An 18,266-nucleotide genomic window follows, 5' to 3' on the forward strand; every position below is an offset into this window, starting at 1 on the left:
TTCCAATTTGTGACAATGTTCCTATTTAGGTTTGTTGTAATCAGGGGCAAATGGGAATTACATTGTACTTTTCTTTTGTTTATTATTATAGCCTCAAATGCTTTGCTTCATTTAAATTTTATAGCATCTTATTACTATATAAAAATAATTATTTGGAAATGTATTGTAATTTAAATTAACAATTATATGTTAATAGTTTTTTATTAATATAGATTCAATTATTTATTCATCGCTTTTTTGTATTTATTTCGAATTTCGACTTTAAAAAAAATGCTTAATATTTAAGCTTTTATATATATATATATATATATATATATATATATATATATATATATATATATATATATATATATATATATATATATATATATATATATATATATATATAATCAATCCGTGTAATACACGGGTCTCACACCTAGTACATAACAAAGATATATTTTTTTTCTTTTTTAAGTTTTACAAGGATTAAATCCATACTAAAGCTAGGCTAAAAAGACAATATGGACAATTTTAATAGATTTGGACTTTATTTAAAGAGAATGACAAACTACATGGACCATTTTTGCTTTTTTGTTTGATAATAAAAATAAAGTTGTTCCTCTCAAAATATATGCTTAATCTCTATTAAAAAAAAAAACTCAAATCGCCTTTAATTTATTTTAAATTTCCACATTTGATTCCTAACAACATAAATTAATATATTGTCCTTATTTATTTTTTCTAATTAATTTTAACTTTTTATAACTTATCTATTATTTGTTAATTAATTAAAATATTTAGAAAATAAAATGGGCCTATGTCGTACTCCTTACCCTTATTTTTTTCTCTTTCTCCTGAGCAATGACTTTCATGTCCTCTTTCTCACCCTAGACCACCATTGATGAACCTAGAACATGAAATCACGTAACTAAACCTTAAAACAGGAAAATCAAACCAAAAATTAATTTCTATATATAAAGTGAGTATGAGATATTGTAACATTCGTTTTCCAGAGTAGATCGGTTGATGGTTTAGAATGATCAAATGTAAGGTTTTTGGGAAAAACCTTGTGTCACAACATGGTGAATGGAGCACCATGACGTGACATGCCAACTGCATGAACCCATGTCCGAGATGGTTGTCATGACGTGACAAATGGAAGGTTACAACGTGACAGCAACTGCAGCCCAAGCCCATGCTCTTTTAGAGTTTCTTCCATATTTAAGCCCTTAAACTAAAGGTTTAGGGCATCCTCTTCAGCCTCCAACCATTTCAATGAAATCCTGTCCTTCATTGTTTGAGCTTTTGGTGGTGTTTTGGGTGTATTGAAGGAGAAGGGAGCATCCTTGGTGCATAGATTCAACTTGCAAGTCTCGTCATCATCTTCTAGCAATTTCTCTGGACCATTGTGAGTGTTCAAGTTCCAAGGTTTATGTTCTATGCTTCTTGATTAAAGCTTTTTGTGTATTTTCTCCATGATTGGGAGAGTTTGAGTAGACGGATTCCATAAAGTTGACAACTTTATGGATACTTGAGATCCCTTTAGGGTTTAGTGTTCCAAATATGAGATTTCGTTAGGTTTGGCTCATGCATGAGATTTTTGACCTCATTTCCACCATTCTTATGACTTAGCTTGGGGAAAGACATGCATGACTATAAAGCCATGATTTTATGACTCTTTGGGTGTAAGGAAGCATTCTGGAGGAGATGAGTGTGTGGCTTAATGGATTAAGGGCTTAAGCTATTAAGCTGTCTATAATCAGTTCTCACGATGTGACGATATGCCCTTCACGTCATGACGAAGGATGATCTCGCAATTGTTTTGTCCAGATGTTCCGAAGACGTGGCCAAGAGTCCTCCATGTCGTGGTGAGGGTTGGCCATTGAATTTTTGACAAGTTTGACCTTGAGTTAAACTTGAAGGAATTAAGTTATTGATTAAGGTTCCACCTTGGTTTGGTGCTAGTTGGTTCGTGGGAGCGATCAATGCAGGGAGTGATCATGTTGTTGTGTTTCCTTGGATCTTCGATTCTGGTGAGTTTACTCATTACACTCTGTGTTGCAGTATATATCCTTGTATGTTAGGATATAGTTATAGTGGTATGCTGGTTAGAGTACCAGTAGGTTGGTTAATGTCTAGTGGAGTGCCCTAGGAGCTGTATGTTGTCACATAGGATAGTCTGAGAACTCTTGATCTAGGTTTTCTTACCTATTCCTTGTTTGGTAGTGGCTCTAGAGTGGGATCACCGATTCAAATGTCTATCTCAAGTCTGGTTATATATAGATACACATTCCTTGGAGATTTCCTGGTAGTGGCGTAGTGTGTTGTGTGAGGCTTAGTATACGATAGGGACCTGTTAGACAGGTAGATTACTGTAGATAGTTGCATGTGCTGATGTGTTTACTTCATTTGGTTACAAGTTGGTATCAGAGACATGGTTTGAGCATTTTGGAGGAACACTTGTGTGAATCCAAACTCAAATTAGGATCTAAGAATTTTCATAAATGTTTTTTGAAAGGAAATTTTAATTAAATGGTTGGGTTAGAGACATTGGCTCGGTCTCTTATCATGTTCGTTTTGATTGTTGGATTGGGACCGTGAATGTGGACCTTCGATTTAACCTTGGTTTTACAAGAAGATGCGATGTGTACAATCATCCCGAGCCTGAACAAGAAAGTGATTTCCAAAATACCCATACTGGTTTTATATGTTAAATTTGAGCTTGCTAATATGTGAATTGTTAGAAATGCATGCTAGTGAGTAGGCTAAGGACTCCTTCAGGAATCGTACAATTAGTATTGCCTAATTTTTGTGATGTTGTATAGCCCAGGGAATTGCTTGTTATGTGGTATATGACGATGTGAATTGCTAAGTGTATGTTGCATAGTTGTATACAATTAGGATTATATAGCCCTAGAATGATTGATTTAGCATTATTTTTTGTTCCTTAATTGGTTATGGACTCAGGGTAGAGTCATTTATTTTATAATCTATCCGATCCTATATTGTATACAACTAGCATGCACGAGGCAACCAGTGGAGTGGAAGTATGATTGAGAATCCTAGGGTGAGCACCTAGGAAGTTAGTTACAGCTTATAGGAGCAGGTACAAATGTTTCACTTACGGAGAGAGAGCGATTGGCACATGAGTACATGTTGCTCAAGAAAACGATTGAGTGGGTCATGGAGATCACCAAGATGCTTATAGAGAGAGCCTTGTTTCTGCAAGGAGAATGCCGCTTCAGAGCAGGTGCAAATGTCGTGATTCTTAAGTATGATCAAGTTGGATATTCGAGAGTTTGTGTTGACTCAACTATATTTGTGACATCCCCAATTTCACGGCCAGAAAATACCGATTTGTTTATGCTTTGTTTTTAAAATCAGAGTAATCTTTTAAAGAAAACAGTTGCGAAATTTGTTCCGAAAATATGATAAAGATTTATCAAAACATTTCTTTAAAGAAATGTATTTTCATTATATAACAAAATCTCGGGATGTCATGGTCCGATACAGACACATAAGCATAAACAGAACTTACATTATTTACACTAAAGATTTTACATCTCCTTTAATCTCTCCGTGAAATATATCTTCGTATCGATACCTGTGATACAAAGAAAACTGAGTGGGTCAGGCTTGGGAGCCTGGTGAGGATATAGGGTTTTCAACCCACAATAATATAATTATTATATTCAACCATCAAACAATCAACCCAATTACCCATCCCCATTATCTTCTTTATTTCTTAGGATTTTACCCTAAGAATTCAACTACCCGTCATTCATTCATTCCTAAGGATTGACCTAAGGAATTAACAAAAAATCTATTGCTACATAAGGCGCATTTACCAACATCATCCTTTAAGCGCCTCTGCCAGGATTACGTCATACACTATGAGGCGCGAATGCTAGGTTTATGACATTCTTTTTTAGGCGCATCTACCAACATTATCCTATAAGCGCATCTACCAGGATTATCCTATAAGCGCATATGCTAGTATTATGACAATCTCTATTTGGCGCATCTGCCGACATTATCCTATAAGCGCATCTGCCAGGATGACGACATTCACTACTTGGTGCATCTACCGATATTATTCTTAAGCGCATCTGCTAGTATTATGACATTCTCTGATTGGTGCATCTGCCAATATCATTCTTAATCATCTTTCATACCTCATCATTTTATCACATACCAACTATCTCATCTACCCATGTTCTACCCAACATATTTGTAGATATAAAATACATATACAGTTTAACTCATTTAAAAACTATATAAAACATCCATTCCACACTTATCTCAAATAAACAATAGTATATAAACACATAGCATGTATTTCATAGCAAATACTTCATATTTATATGTTAAAAAAGAGTGTCTACACTCTCACCCAAAAAATATACTTAATACATTCAAACAATACTTGTATTAAAATTGTGTTTATGAAAGGGACTATACACTCACTCCAAATAAACAACAATATATATATATATATATATATATATATATATATATACACACACACACACACACACATAACACGTATTTCAAAGCAAATACTTCATATTTATGTGTTTGAAGAAAGTAATCACACACTCACACATATAAACAGCAATATACTTAATACATTCAAGCAATACTTGTATTATTATCGTGTTTATGAAAGGGACTATACACTCACACATATAAACAACTTTATATTATACACATAGCACGTATTTCATAGCAAATACTTAATATTTATGTGTTAAAAGAAAGTGACCACACACTCACTCCAAATAAACAACAATATATATATATATATATATATATATATATATATATATATATGTATATATATATATATATATATATATATATATATATATACACACACACATAACACGTATTTTAAAAAATACTTCATATTTATGTGTAAGATGAAAGTGACTATATACCCACCTGATCAAAATATGATCAGGCAGCACTACGGCTCTAAGAGTAGTATTTCTTCAGTGAAACCAGAAGATCTTCACACACCGGGCTTCTTGCAGGCAGAGCTTCGGCTCAGAAACTCTTTTCTTCTCATGATCTTCGGGCTTCGGGACTTGCTTCGGGTCTCGGGATGATACCGGGGCTTCGGGGGGTTAAAGTAAGGCTTAGAGAGAGTATCGGGAGTGGGAGAGTAAGAGATGAGCAACCAAACTCGGCTGCCCCTTGAATTCTATTTATAGGGTGAATTTTCTGAGTTCACCTCAGGAGTTTCTAATATTCACCTCGTGAGTTTCTAATATTCACCTCGTGAGCTCGATACGTCATTGCGTTCGTCATGGCCACTTGCCCTGGAAGACGTCCATCATCTGTTCACCTCGTGAGTTTCTAATATTCACCTCGTGAACTGACTCACCTCGTGAATTTCTAATATTCACCTCATGAGCTCTGGCACAGCCTTGGGGTTCACGCCCCGAACTTCAGAAATTCATAACTTTCGCATACAAGCTCCGTTTTTGACGTGCTTGATATCCACGCATAGGTGAAATTATGCTCTACAACTCTTGTTTAGACTCTGTTGGCTAATTTTGACTTTATTTTTATTATATTATTTTTAATAGGCCGGGACAGGAAAACTCCGTTATATATTCATAACTTCTTCATCCGACGTCTGTTTTCGACTGTCTTTTTACTGTTGCACTACCATTGACGAGATCTTCGATTCTCGTTTAGATTGTTTCGGCTAAAAACCACTCGATCTCAAATCGAGTATACGGGCTATCTACTGCTAAGCCGAAACTTCGAAAAATCATAACTTCCTCATACGAAGTCAGATTTGGACGTTATTTTTATGTATGCTCTCGGTTTGACGTATGCTACGACTTTCATTTAGATCGCTAAGGCCAAATATCGCTCTAACGTAAATTCACTATTTACGTTGGGCTGTGTCGTGCCGGTTTTGTCGCGAAACTTCAACAGGTCATAATTTCTTCATTATAACTTGAATTTCGGCGTTCTTTATATGCACGGAAACCTTGTGACATATACTAAAACTTGGTTATGATTATTCATTCTAAACACTCTTCTATCAAAAAGTTAGTTTTGACGTTTATCGTCTCTAAATTGACTAGTCCGGATCTACGGGCGTTACAATATTGAACCTTGGCTGAGTTGCAGTCGAATACCAGGAGAAGGGAGACTTAGTTAGAGATCAGAAGGAGGAGGAGAGGCCAGATTCAATACAGTTGCATCCGGCAGCCAAGAGGTTCATGTCCGCCGACTCGAGATCGGGACCGGTACAGTATAGTTAGAGCACCTCCAAAGTTTTAGAGTAAATTACACGAATGGTCCTTATGGTTTAGGGTAATTTGCGTGTTTGGTCGCTAACTTATTTTTTTAACTCAGAAGGTCCCTATAGTTTGCTTCTATTACGCGTTTGGTCCCTATTTTTCCTAAAAAGACTATTTTGCCCTTGGGTTTTTAATTTATTTAAATAAACACACCCACAGCCCCACTCCCCTCACCTTACCTTACCTACCCCGTCATTTTTCCTTATTTAAATAATAGTCTTTTTATGTAAGACAGTGACCAAACGCGTAACAAAAACAAACAGTAGGGACCAAGCGCGTAACAAAAACATACAGTAGGGACCTTTTGAGTTAAAAAAATAAGTTAGGGACCAAACATACAAATTACCCCAAACCATTGGGACCATTCGTGTAATTTACTCTAAGTTTTATGACTTTCATCTAAATGTGGAAGGAAATATGTTGATTAGTGATAAACATTAATTTGGATAAGACAAATAGCTACTAGGAAGCAATGTTGGGTCTTATGGCTGCCAGTGAGAAGAGTCTAAGGATAGCAAACTTTAGTCCATGAAGGATAACTAATTTTGAAATTGGTTAATCTTAAACCTAATCTTATGATAGTGGGTTGCGATTAGATCTTCAATGGGAAGATTAACATGGATAAGAATGTACACAAATTTAAAGCTAGTATGGTGGAAAAGAGTTTCTCTCAAACTCAAGAAATTGATTATGAGTAAACATCCTCACCAGTAGCCGAGAAAGGCCTATTTGGTTATTTGTTACCATTGCTGCATTCTTTGATATAAGATATAGTAAAGTGGATGCTTAAATGACTTTCCTCAAAAGGAAACTTTCAAAGAATATATGACATGTTCTGAAAGGATTTAAACATACAAAGTATCCAAACAAGGTGTGTAAGCTTGAAAAATCTATTTGTAGATTTAAGAAAGCATTGCATAGCAAGGAATCTATTCTTCCATGAGAAAGTACAAAAATGTTATTTTTAGAAGTTCATATTAGTCTTGAGTACATGTCAAAGCTAGCGGGAGTGTCATTGTTTTCCTGTTATTTCATGTTGATGACAATACTACTCATAGGATACATTGTCTCTAAGTTGCATGGTGAAAAAGCTTAAGAATTGTCTCGCTATGATGGAAATGAGAAAACGATATTGATACTTGGTATTTGGATCTAAAATTATAGATCAAAATGTTTAATAGGATTCTGTTAAAGCACAATATGTTGAAAGTTTCAAGATATGAAAATTCCAAAGGGATAGTTCATATGCTTCATAATAGGGAGTTGAGTGAATCTCAAAGGTCCTTTGTACTAGTCAATAAAATGATGGGATAAGTCGAGTCATATATGCTTCCTATATAGGATCGATTATGAATGCTATGAATTGTTCTTATTCTGATGTCTTAGATGTTTTGAGCATCATGGGATTGTGTTAGAAATTAGTATAACTGAATTGCTAGACAATTGTCAGGAACATTCTGAAGTTTTGAAAGATATCAAGGAATGGTTGCTTGTAGATAGTAGAGAACATGATTGAGAAGAGTTATAGTGACATGAATTTTAGAGATGAATTTGAGTCATATTCTAAATGGATATTCATTTTAAGTTGTATCATTAAAGGTTTCATGTAGAAGATGGTGGCAGATTTGAGAATGTGGGTAAGACGACATTAGTGAAAGTGAAGTATCCAAAGAGTGTACCTGGACTAAAAAGCTTCATAGTTGACCTTGGATTTGTTTTGAGTAACAAATTGCCATTAGAAATATTTTGTGAAAGTGTAGTCATATTGACTAAGGTATGCATGCTAAGAGAATTGGTATAAGAATCAATGACAAGTTTAGTTGTTAAGTCGATTACCCAAAACATTTAAACAATAAATAAATCTGTAAATGTTATGGCAATTAAATAATAGGGAATTATCTATAATCAAAGAGTATGATTCCATAAAACAATTAGTTTATTATTGTGTTTCATTTTGCATGTTACTTCCAAAATATTAATTTATTCGAAATGCCATAGTCAGTCATACTTCTGAGAGTAAGTGTTGATTTAAGATTGTCATCAATAGATTGTAGATTGTCGATAGAGATTAGACATTGCATAGGGATTGCTGAAATATTCAAGAGTACTTTGAAAATGAAGATTTTGAGTATTAGTTAAGCCCATGCTTAGATATTACTTCTTGGATTCAAACATGAGTAATTCTAAGACGATAATATCTTATGTTCTTGAAAAAAAGAGATATATAATTTATAGTTTGCAAATCTGTTGGGTATAGGTTTACTCCAAATCCACTATGAACCCTTACGATGCTGTCATTGAACTTTCACCAACTCAACAACCTTGTTCCTCAAGGCTTTCGTCTTCCGGCCAAGAATTGCCACCGATCTCTCAATATAATTCAGGTGGTCGTCCACCTGAATATTCTCCAACGGTACCATTGCGAAATCATCCACTAAGCACTTCCGTAGCCGAGAGACATGGAAAGTGCTATGGATCTGACTGAGCTCATCTGGAAGATCCAAGCGATAAAGTTGGAATTCCGCTACATCTTAGATAGTGATAAGAATTTGGAATTATGAAATAAGCATCATTGAAGTAATGTCCATTCGATCTGGTCACAAAGGAAGGACCATCAAGAGGTATAGTATGCTTGTTTATAACATGGCATGACTGATGTTATTTAATTCAAGTGGTTAGTAGATTACTCGAAACAGTATATAATCAATAAATTCATAATTGTTATGGTGATGAAATAATAGAGATTTATTTATATTTAATGGGTATACTACCATCGTTAATTAATTTTTTTTATTGTGTTTCACTTTTCATGTTTTACTTCCCTGAGTACTTTAAATATTATTCAAAATTCCATAGTTGTTCATACTTTTGGAAGTAATGAATTAAGGCTATCATAAATCGATGTGTAGATATACAGATTGGACATTGCATATGAATTGTTGCAATATTCATGAGTACTTTGAAAAATAGGGAGTTTAAGTATTGGATAAACCCACACTTAGAGATTACTTCATGGATTTAATCAAGGGTAATTCTAAAACGATAATATCTTCTATTCTTCAAACGAAGATACATAAGTTGTAATTTATAAGTCGGTTGTGCATTGGTATTGAAAAAATGCATGAGTAACATGATGTTATAAAATGTAGTGTCATGTATGATTTGGTGAGTAAAGGTTATAGTTATATAGTAAAAGTTTATCCGTTCATTTTGCCTTAACAAGAAAAGCGATATGTGTAGGCCCTTCGGTGATTTGAGTTGATCTATAAGAACTAGGCCTTGTGCATACTGAATTGATGTGTTCAATTTTGTAGTTTGAATTCGATCACAAATCAAGAAATCAGGAAAAAGAATAAATGAACATGAGGTTGATCATTTAATCCATGACTCTGTTCATACGATATCTTGTAGAACGAAGGAATAACTGATCACTTATCTTAGGGCCAACATTTGATTTGAGTCAGAGTTTGGCAGTAGCTTTGGAAATCATACTTTTCTATCTAGTTCAAGCTTATACTTACAATTGTAGTTATAGACTTATCCAAGTGGGAAACTGTTGACTTAAGGTGTCTAAGCTCTTAACTAAATTGACATATTCTTGTAATTAGAAGCAAAGTCTTTTTTGGGTTACCCTTATAACTAGAACTTGATTAGAATGATATTTGTAAAGAGAAGATAAATTTATTACTTTATTATATGATTAATAAATTCTAATAATTTTTTTAATATATTACATGAATAATATATTAATTGGAAATGGAAAGTTGATTTGTTGATTTATTATGTGATTAATAAATTAATATGAGATCAATAGTTAACTAACTGATCTGTTAATTTATATATGATTGGTAAACAAATATGAAATCAATTAGAATTGATTAGTTATTAATAAGAATTAATCTGGAATTAATTCTAGATTAATTGAAATTAATTAAAGGTCTAAGGGTTGAATTGTAATTGTTCATAATTGAGAAAGGAAGGAAAAGTATAGAAACTGTATAGAGGTGGGCAATTTTCGCAAGGATTCTAGGGGTTCTATAAGCCTCCAGATTACATACGTATAAGGAAACAATTTGAATTAGGATTAAATCTATTATTTAATCAATTCAAATATGACTTTTTTCTGCAAGTCATCCACACTATAAATATGACCACAAGACATGGAAGTTTTGTTCATGCTATTCCCATAAGGTTTGGGAACGAAATTTACTTCTCCTCTTCTCTCCTCAATTTTCTTATAATTATAGGGTTTGGGAGTGAGCCATTAGATGCATCATCCTTTTAGTGCTAAATTTCCAAGCTCTTCAAAGGAAGGATTAAAGTGATTTGCTTATTACAACAAATCAAAGGTATATAACCCTAATTCTTTTGTTTTGATTATATTAGGGTTTCAATTAGGGTTCATATTAGTTTTGTTGTTCATAGTATGTTACATTCAAAGTGTATGACATAGATCCTTTAGGTCGTATGACCCCTTAAGTGTTAAGTGAAATTCTGCAAGCACATATTTTTTTAACCAATAAAACCCATTAGTAATAACCTGCTCTGTTTTGGATATTATTTCGTTTAGTTTTGTATGTTATTTGGTTCATGGTTTCTAACTTCCTCGTCGACTACATACTTAATAATTACCTTTTTAGATGTTTTGGTATACATAAATAAGTAACTTAATGTTTAGACCTGTGCTCGGTGTACACCTTTATGACCTTGTTGTCTCCCATATATTTTTCAAGATTGAGGGCATCATCATCATTCCCTAAAGCCCTTAGTCTAAAGCTCATTCCTTCACATTGTATTTTAAAATGGTAATATATCATGTAGGGACTTTGTAACCTAGTTCAAATATTATTAAGTACATCTCATGCACAAACAACCCATAAATATCAATGAAATCGGTGAACTGAAACTCACCGTCAACATATTTAATGTTTGGAAACTTACTGAACCTCCAACATGATGAAATTCTATGGAAACATAACAAAACCTTCAACATAAAACAAAAAGCCATTAAATATAAGTTAGTACCTTTGATATTTATAGTCGATTAAAAGGGTTTTCAGGTACTTTATGGACATATATGAACCTACTATATTTGTTTGTGAGGTTGTAGTTTTGACCCAATGGACGAATCTTCCACACCGTTGTCACTGAACTATGATCTTACTTTGTTTTAGGGTTTTTTGGGGTGAATGAATATGATTGAAGAAGGCAAGGAAAACATATGGACTATGATTAGAAACATAGGTACTACTGAAACATTATGTGGGTAAGGGGTGACGAGACTTCGTTACACTTGAAATGACTGAAATGCCCTCACGTGAAAGGCATGTAAGGAGGTTAACATACCTTATCTAACGGGTGCTAAGTGGCTGGACCAAAACCACAATGAAAGTCGTCAATAGGGACGTAATCTACAAGTTGGATAGTTTGTAGACCTAATCCAAAGAAAAATTGCAAACCACATGGACCAATTTTACAATTTTGTATAATAGTAATAATATATATTTTAGTAATAGCAATATAATAATAATTATAATTATAAAAGACAAACTATTTCCAACTGAATTACATTTTAAAAAAATCAATAAGTATTTTTTTCGATATTTCCAATAGTTATATTTTGTCGCTTGTTTGGTGTGTCGCTAAGGCGGGAACACTCTTAGCACATTCTCACATAGATTTTTTTAGTTTTTTTTAAAACCACATAAGCTTATCATGTCTAGTGAAAAAAGTTGGAGAATGGTAGTATGTCAATTTAATAAGTTTGATTTTGGGGAAAAAAATTAAAAAAATAATAAATAAACACACATCAACCAATCACAACACCTCTTCTCTCTCTCTCTCTCTCTCTCTCTCTCTAACCATGGTGAGGTTTGCTTGGCGAGCCCCTTGGCGCAAGCGAGAGTCACTGTTTGGTGCTCGCTAGCGAGGGTGGCGACCCTTACTCCTTGCAGCCTAAGTTGGTCTTTTTGGTATTTTTGGTTGGTATTCATCGTTTTCTTTTGAGAAGATTATTTCCATCAGAAATTCTGTAAAAAATCCAACTTCATTATTAGTGCAAGAAATCATTAAACCCCTCTGGACGAAAAAAAAAGTCACTAACATATCACCAGAATAATGTGCAATTTAGAATGAAATAAGGCTTAAGTTTTTTACTCAAATCAAGGTGAATTTTGTTTGACTTTTACATAAAACTCAACATTTTTTTATTGAAGGTGTATTTAAGAACTTCGATTTCTCCTGTTGATGGAGCATCAGTCGCCTAATGAACATCCTGGCATGTGCTTCTCTTTCCTCTCTCATCATTTTAATTAGTATTCTTCTTCACCAAGATCATACCATAACGATTCATGCATTGAATAATTTTATGTTGTGTGTGACTATTTGTACTTTTTATTTTCAAAACAATTGGATTTAAAAGCTCATGTGCTTTATAATCAAGGGGCTATTTGGGTAATTTATCATTACTGAGTTTTAATTCTTAAAGGGATAAAATATATTTTGGGATAATCTCAGTCTCTAGTCTCCTCCTGAACATCCTGGCCTGATCTTCTGTTTCCTCTCTCATCATTTTAATTAGTATTCTTGTTCACCTTGATCATACAATAACGATTCATGCATTGAATAATTTTATGTTGTGTGTGGCTGTTTGTACTCTATATTTTCAAAACAATTGGAACTAAAAGCTTAAGGCTATGCATGTTTGACGTACTAGCTTAAAAGCTAGCTGTTAGCTGAAAATTTAGCTAATAGCTGAAAAACTAGATATTAAATAAAAAGCTAGCTGATAGCTGAAAAACTAGTTGATAAAAATTGTTGTTTGGTAAACTAGTTGAAAAATATAAAATGACTAAAATAGGACATTTAAAAGAATGCATTTATATAATTAATTAAGATGTATGAATAGTTTTTTAAAAAACTACCTTGTAAGCTACTTGTTGGTTTGTCAAACATAATAATTTTAAAAAAAGCTCAAAAAATAAACTCACTTATGAACTAGCTGTAACATGCCAAACAAAGCCTAAATGCTTTATAATCAAGGGGCTATCTGGGTAATTTATCATTATTGGGTTTTAATCCTTGTAGGGATAAAATACATTTTGGGATAATATAAGTCTATTTTAGTTACAGATATAGTTTAATATGTGTATCTCTTAAACACAATATAGTACACTTTTATAAAATATCAATTGCCTTTGATATATATAAGTTAGTTAGATAACCCATGCAATTATCACATATAAGTTACGGTGAAAAGTGAAATCACACAATTACTTTATTTTTAATTTTGACTATAATGGACGACAGAGAAAACAACACACCGGCGATCGGAATAGACCTCGGAACAACCTACTCATGTGTCGCCGTTTGGAAGCATGAACGCGTTGAAATCATTCCCAATGATCAAGGCAACAGAATCACACCGTCTTGTGTTGCTTTCTGTGATTCGAAACGCCTCATCGGCGATGACGCCGATTACCAAGCGGCCATGAACCCGGCTAACACTATATTTGGTAAACATTTTTTCAATTGTTATTGGATGCATGCATGCTGTTATTCTTATTATGATTAAGCACAAGCAACTTCCATATCCAGCAGAACTGCAAAAGGAACAGTAAGAAACTGGACACTGGATTTAAAAAGCAGTGTTATATCTTTAGAAAATTGATCCTGAATAAAATTTATGCAAAGTGAACTAGATTCAAATATACCGAATTATTGGATCCTAATGGTTATGCACTAATGTTTAAAGCAATGTTACACCGATCTCTCCATTTTGGGGTTTTAAGGTTGTAAGATTTTTTGGTATCAGTGTGCTTGAGTCTGATGAAAAACTAACTAAACAACAAACTTAATACACCATGACTGCTTTTTTTTTTGAGAATGGTGACAAGTCTCGATTACGTTATTTTGCTATAATCAAAAGGTTTAGCTTATATTCCGTTGGAAACTGGGATACCTACATAATCTTTATTTTGTTTGTATATATATTCTGCTGCATATTACTTATATGTCGTTTAAATATCAAGTAAGAAATATACTTCTATAGCTACTTTAATTAAAGAATCAAAATCTTTATTGGTATAGTTGATTTTCAGAATTCCACATATATTGGCTTAATTAACTAAATGTAGATGTACAGATGCAAAGAGGCTGATTGGAAGGAGATTCAGTGATTCCAAAGTGCAGGATGACATCAAGTTGTGGCCTTTTAGGGTCATACAAGGGCCTGTCGACACACCAAAGATTGTTGTCTCCTTCAAAGGTGAAGAGAAGGAATTTTTGGCTGAAGAAATTTCATCCATGATTCTTGGGAAGATGAAAGAAACTGCTGAGACATACCTTGGAAAACCTGTGAAAGATGCTGTGATAACAGTTCCAGCTTACTTCAACGATACACAACGTCAAGCAACAAAGGATGCTGGAGCTATTGCAGGACTTAATGTCGTCCGCATCATCAATGAACCTACAGCAGCTGCAATTGCTTATGGTCTTGACAATAAGACTGACATTAATGGCAAGATCAATGTGCTCATCTTTGATCTGGGTGGTGGCACTTTTGATGTATCTATTTTGACCATTGCTGAAGGGGGTACGATTGAGGTGAAAGCTGTTGCTGGTGACACTCATTTGGGAGGTGAGGATTTTGATAACCGCATGGTGGATCATTGTGTTAGGGAATTTACAAGGAGATGGAATAAGGATATGACAGGGAACTATCGAGCATTGAGGAGATTGAGATGTGCCTGTGAGAAAGCAAAAAGGATTCTCTCATGCATTACTCAGACTTCAATAGATTTAGATTGGTTGCATGAGGGTATTGATTTCTCTATACAGTTCACTCGAGCTAAATTTGAAGAGCTGAACATGGATTCCTTCAATAAGTGCATTCAAACTGTGGAGGCCTGTTTAAGCGATGCAAAGATGGAGAAATCGGATGTAAACGATGTGATACTTGTTGGTGACTCAACTAGAATACCAAAGGTACAATGTATGTTGCAGGAATTTTTTTGGAAGGAAGAAGCTATGCAAGAGCTTGAACCCTGATGAGGCTGTTGCATATGGTGCAGCCGTTATGGCTGCAAAGTTAAGTGCTAACAATCACAAGAGTTGTCGAGATTTGTTGTTATTGGATGTCACTCCTTTGTCCCTTGGTGTACAAGTAAAAGGAGAAGTATTTAATGTTGTGATCCCACGGAACACTTTAATACCTACGAAAAAATCCAAAAAAATTTCTACTACTAAGGATGATCAATCCAGCGCCCATATCAAGGTATATCAAGATGAAAGAGCAAGATCTACAGATAACCATTTGTTGGGGAAGTTCAAAATTTCAGGAATACCACCATCTCCAAAAGGAGATGCAAAACTGAAGTTGTGCTTTGAAATAGATGTCAATGGTATCCTAACAGTCAATGACAAAATATCGAAAGAGAAACTCACAATTACCAAAGAAAACGGAAGACTCTCAACTGAACAAATTGAGAGGATGATAGAAGATGCTAAGAAGTATAAACAGGAGGACAAAGAATATGAAAAGAAAGTCGATGCATTGATGGATTACATATACAAGATGGATGATAAGATAAAAAGTATGAGGAGAGGTAGAGGTAGGAGGAGGTTGAGGAAAATGGAGGATGCCATTGTTGACACGACCAAGTGGATCGAGCAAAACAAAGCTGCATCTGTTGATGAGGTTCAGCGCATGAAGGAACATCTGGAGTCTATATACATGGATGAGTTTTAGTCAAGAATTTATGGTAATTAAACTCATGTATTTGTCAGATCAGTTATGAACCAAAACATGAACTATGGAATGTTATTATTTCAACTGCTCACGCAAGGTACTTGATTTTGTTAGATTTTGTTTTTAGAAAGTGTTGAGTACCATCTATATGTGTTGATTGTTTAATTTATCATATTTTACACAACACGCTTCACACTTGGTTCTAGACTTTCATGATTTATGTTTCGAAATCGGAGTGCTTAAATGTTCCAATTGAGTTCATGGCCTAACAAGTGGAGATGATCACTTTTTAGATTGAGCGACGGCTACATTTTTTTCCTTGTGCATATCCACAATATATGGAGTTGAAAGAAAGTAGAAGGTATTGTGAGATGTTGATTTGGAAATTTGTTGAATTGAGAGTGTAAGGTAGCTTTTGGTACGTAGTAACTGAAGTTTATAGAACAGCTGATCCATTTTGGAGAGGTGATTTGCACAGATTGGATTAGGTCAAAATGACTATAAGTCAAATGGGACTAATTCTTTTCCCGCCCAAAATGGTGGATCACACTCCGCGCGCCTGGAAATCAGTTATCCACACCCATTCGATGGATATATGAGACAGAGACTGCCTCATGTTCATGATCAGTTTTTGTCCCATATCCATGTTACACAATTTCGTTTTTCCGGTTATTATATATTGGTTTATGGGTAGGTAATGCTGACTTGTCTAGCAAAGGAACAAGATATATGACGGTTGACAATTTTAATTTTCTAAGTCGAACTTGGACTTGGTTGCTTAGGCTTCATGGTGTGGGCACGGTTCGCCACAGTGGACCATGGGAACACTACCTCCGCCTTGCGGTTTTCAATGCGGTTTGGCCATACTCTCTCCCTCCCTCCCCCCCCCCCCCCCCCCATCTCTCTCTCTCTCTCTCTCTCTCTCTCTCTCTCTCTTCGTTTTTCCTCTCCCAATGTTTGAACGGTCAAAAATTTAAAATATAATTTTTTTTCCTTTTTTACCTATAAATAAAACCTCACAACCCTTAATTTACCACACCCGAATAAGTTTTTCTATCTTTCTATACTTTCTCTCAAAAATCTCAAGATATTTTCTTCCAACAACTCAAACAACCAAAAAACACTCACTAGAAACACCCCAAGACCTTCTTATAATCAACCAATTTATTCACCCCCGTTTATCACTATGGCAGTATGTTACCGTATTATCCGCAACAATACCCATAACCACAAACGGACAAATCGTACTCGACACTGACTTTAATCCATTTGATTTTTTGTCTCAACTTGAATTCGTTTAAGAAACTCAAGCACTCGATTCCGATTTCGAACCTGAAATTGTTCAAAAAACCCAACCCACCAAAGCACAAAATAAAAGAAAAGAGAAGGTGACAGGCAAAACATGGGAACCCGAAGAAGTGTAAGCGTTGGTATAAGCATGGATCGATGTTTCCAAAGATGCGAAGGCTGTAAAAGATAAAAAAAAATTATAAAAAAAAAAAAATAAAAAAAACATGACCGTTTTTGGAGGCGAGTTACAAAAAGATCCCACAAAGAATGAAGCGAACATAGTATCATTCAAAAGACCAAGTCTATTCCAAATGGGGGAAGACAAACAATAGAGTCATGTTGTCTAATGGTTTGTATAACAACATGAAATGTCAATGAAAAAATGGAGAGTGATGATGTGAATTTGAAGAAAACTCTAAAAGTGTACCATCAAGAAAACAGGAAGGCTTTCAAGTTTACTGAGTTTCGGAATGTCGTGAAAGATAACCAAAAGTGGAAAAAGAACAAAACATCTGACGAACATATCGATAGTGATTCAAAACGCTCAAGAACATCCGAATCCGACAACACTACATTGGATGCTCGTGTTGGGATCAACTTCAACGATGATGAACTCGTTCGAGTTATACCACCTTCCCAACCAATGGGAAGGGACAAAGAAAAACACAAAGACAAAGACAAAGACAAAGAGGTAGATTCATATGATTTGAAAGTAGACATGGCAGACTATCAATTTGTGTATTCGTGTCATGAAAAACGTGTCGGCCATTAATTTGACACAATACGATTATACAATAAGAATTAAGTTTTATCACAATTTTCAAGATGTATTCGTATCATGTCGTGTCTCTCACAAATTCGTGTATTCGAGTCTGGTATTGTCAGGTCTATTTGAAAGTGATCGGGGACGAGGCAAAGGCTAT

General features: G+C 34.5%; 1 pseudogene; it reads left to right on the plus strand.

Annotated features, from left to right (window-relative positions):
* Positions 1–6,789: 6,789 nt before the first annotated feature.
* LOC111898271 (heat shock cognate 70 kDa protein-like) lies at positions 6,790–16,053 on the plus strand (annotated as a pseudogene).
* Positions 16,054–18,266: the final 2,213 nt, after the last annotated feature.

This window comes from Lactuca sativa, chromosome 9 (genome assembly GCF_002870075.4).
Source record: "Lactuca sativa cultivar Salinas chromosome 9, Lsat_Salinas_v11, whole genome shotgun sequence".
NCBI lineage: Eukaryota > Viridiplantae > Streptophyta > Magnoliopsida > Asterales > Asteraceae > Lactuca > Lactuca sativa.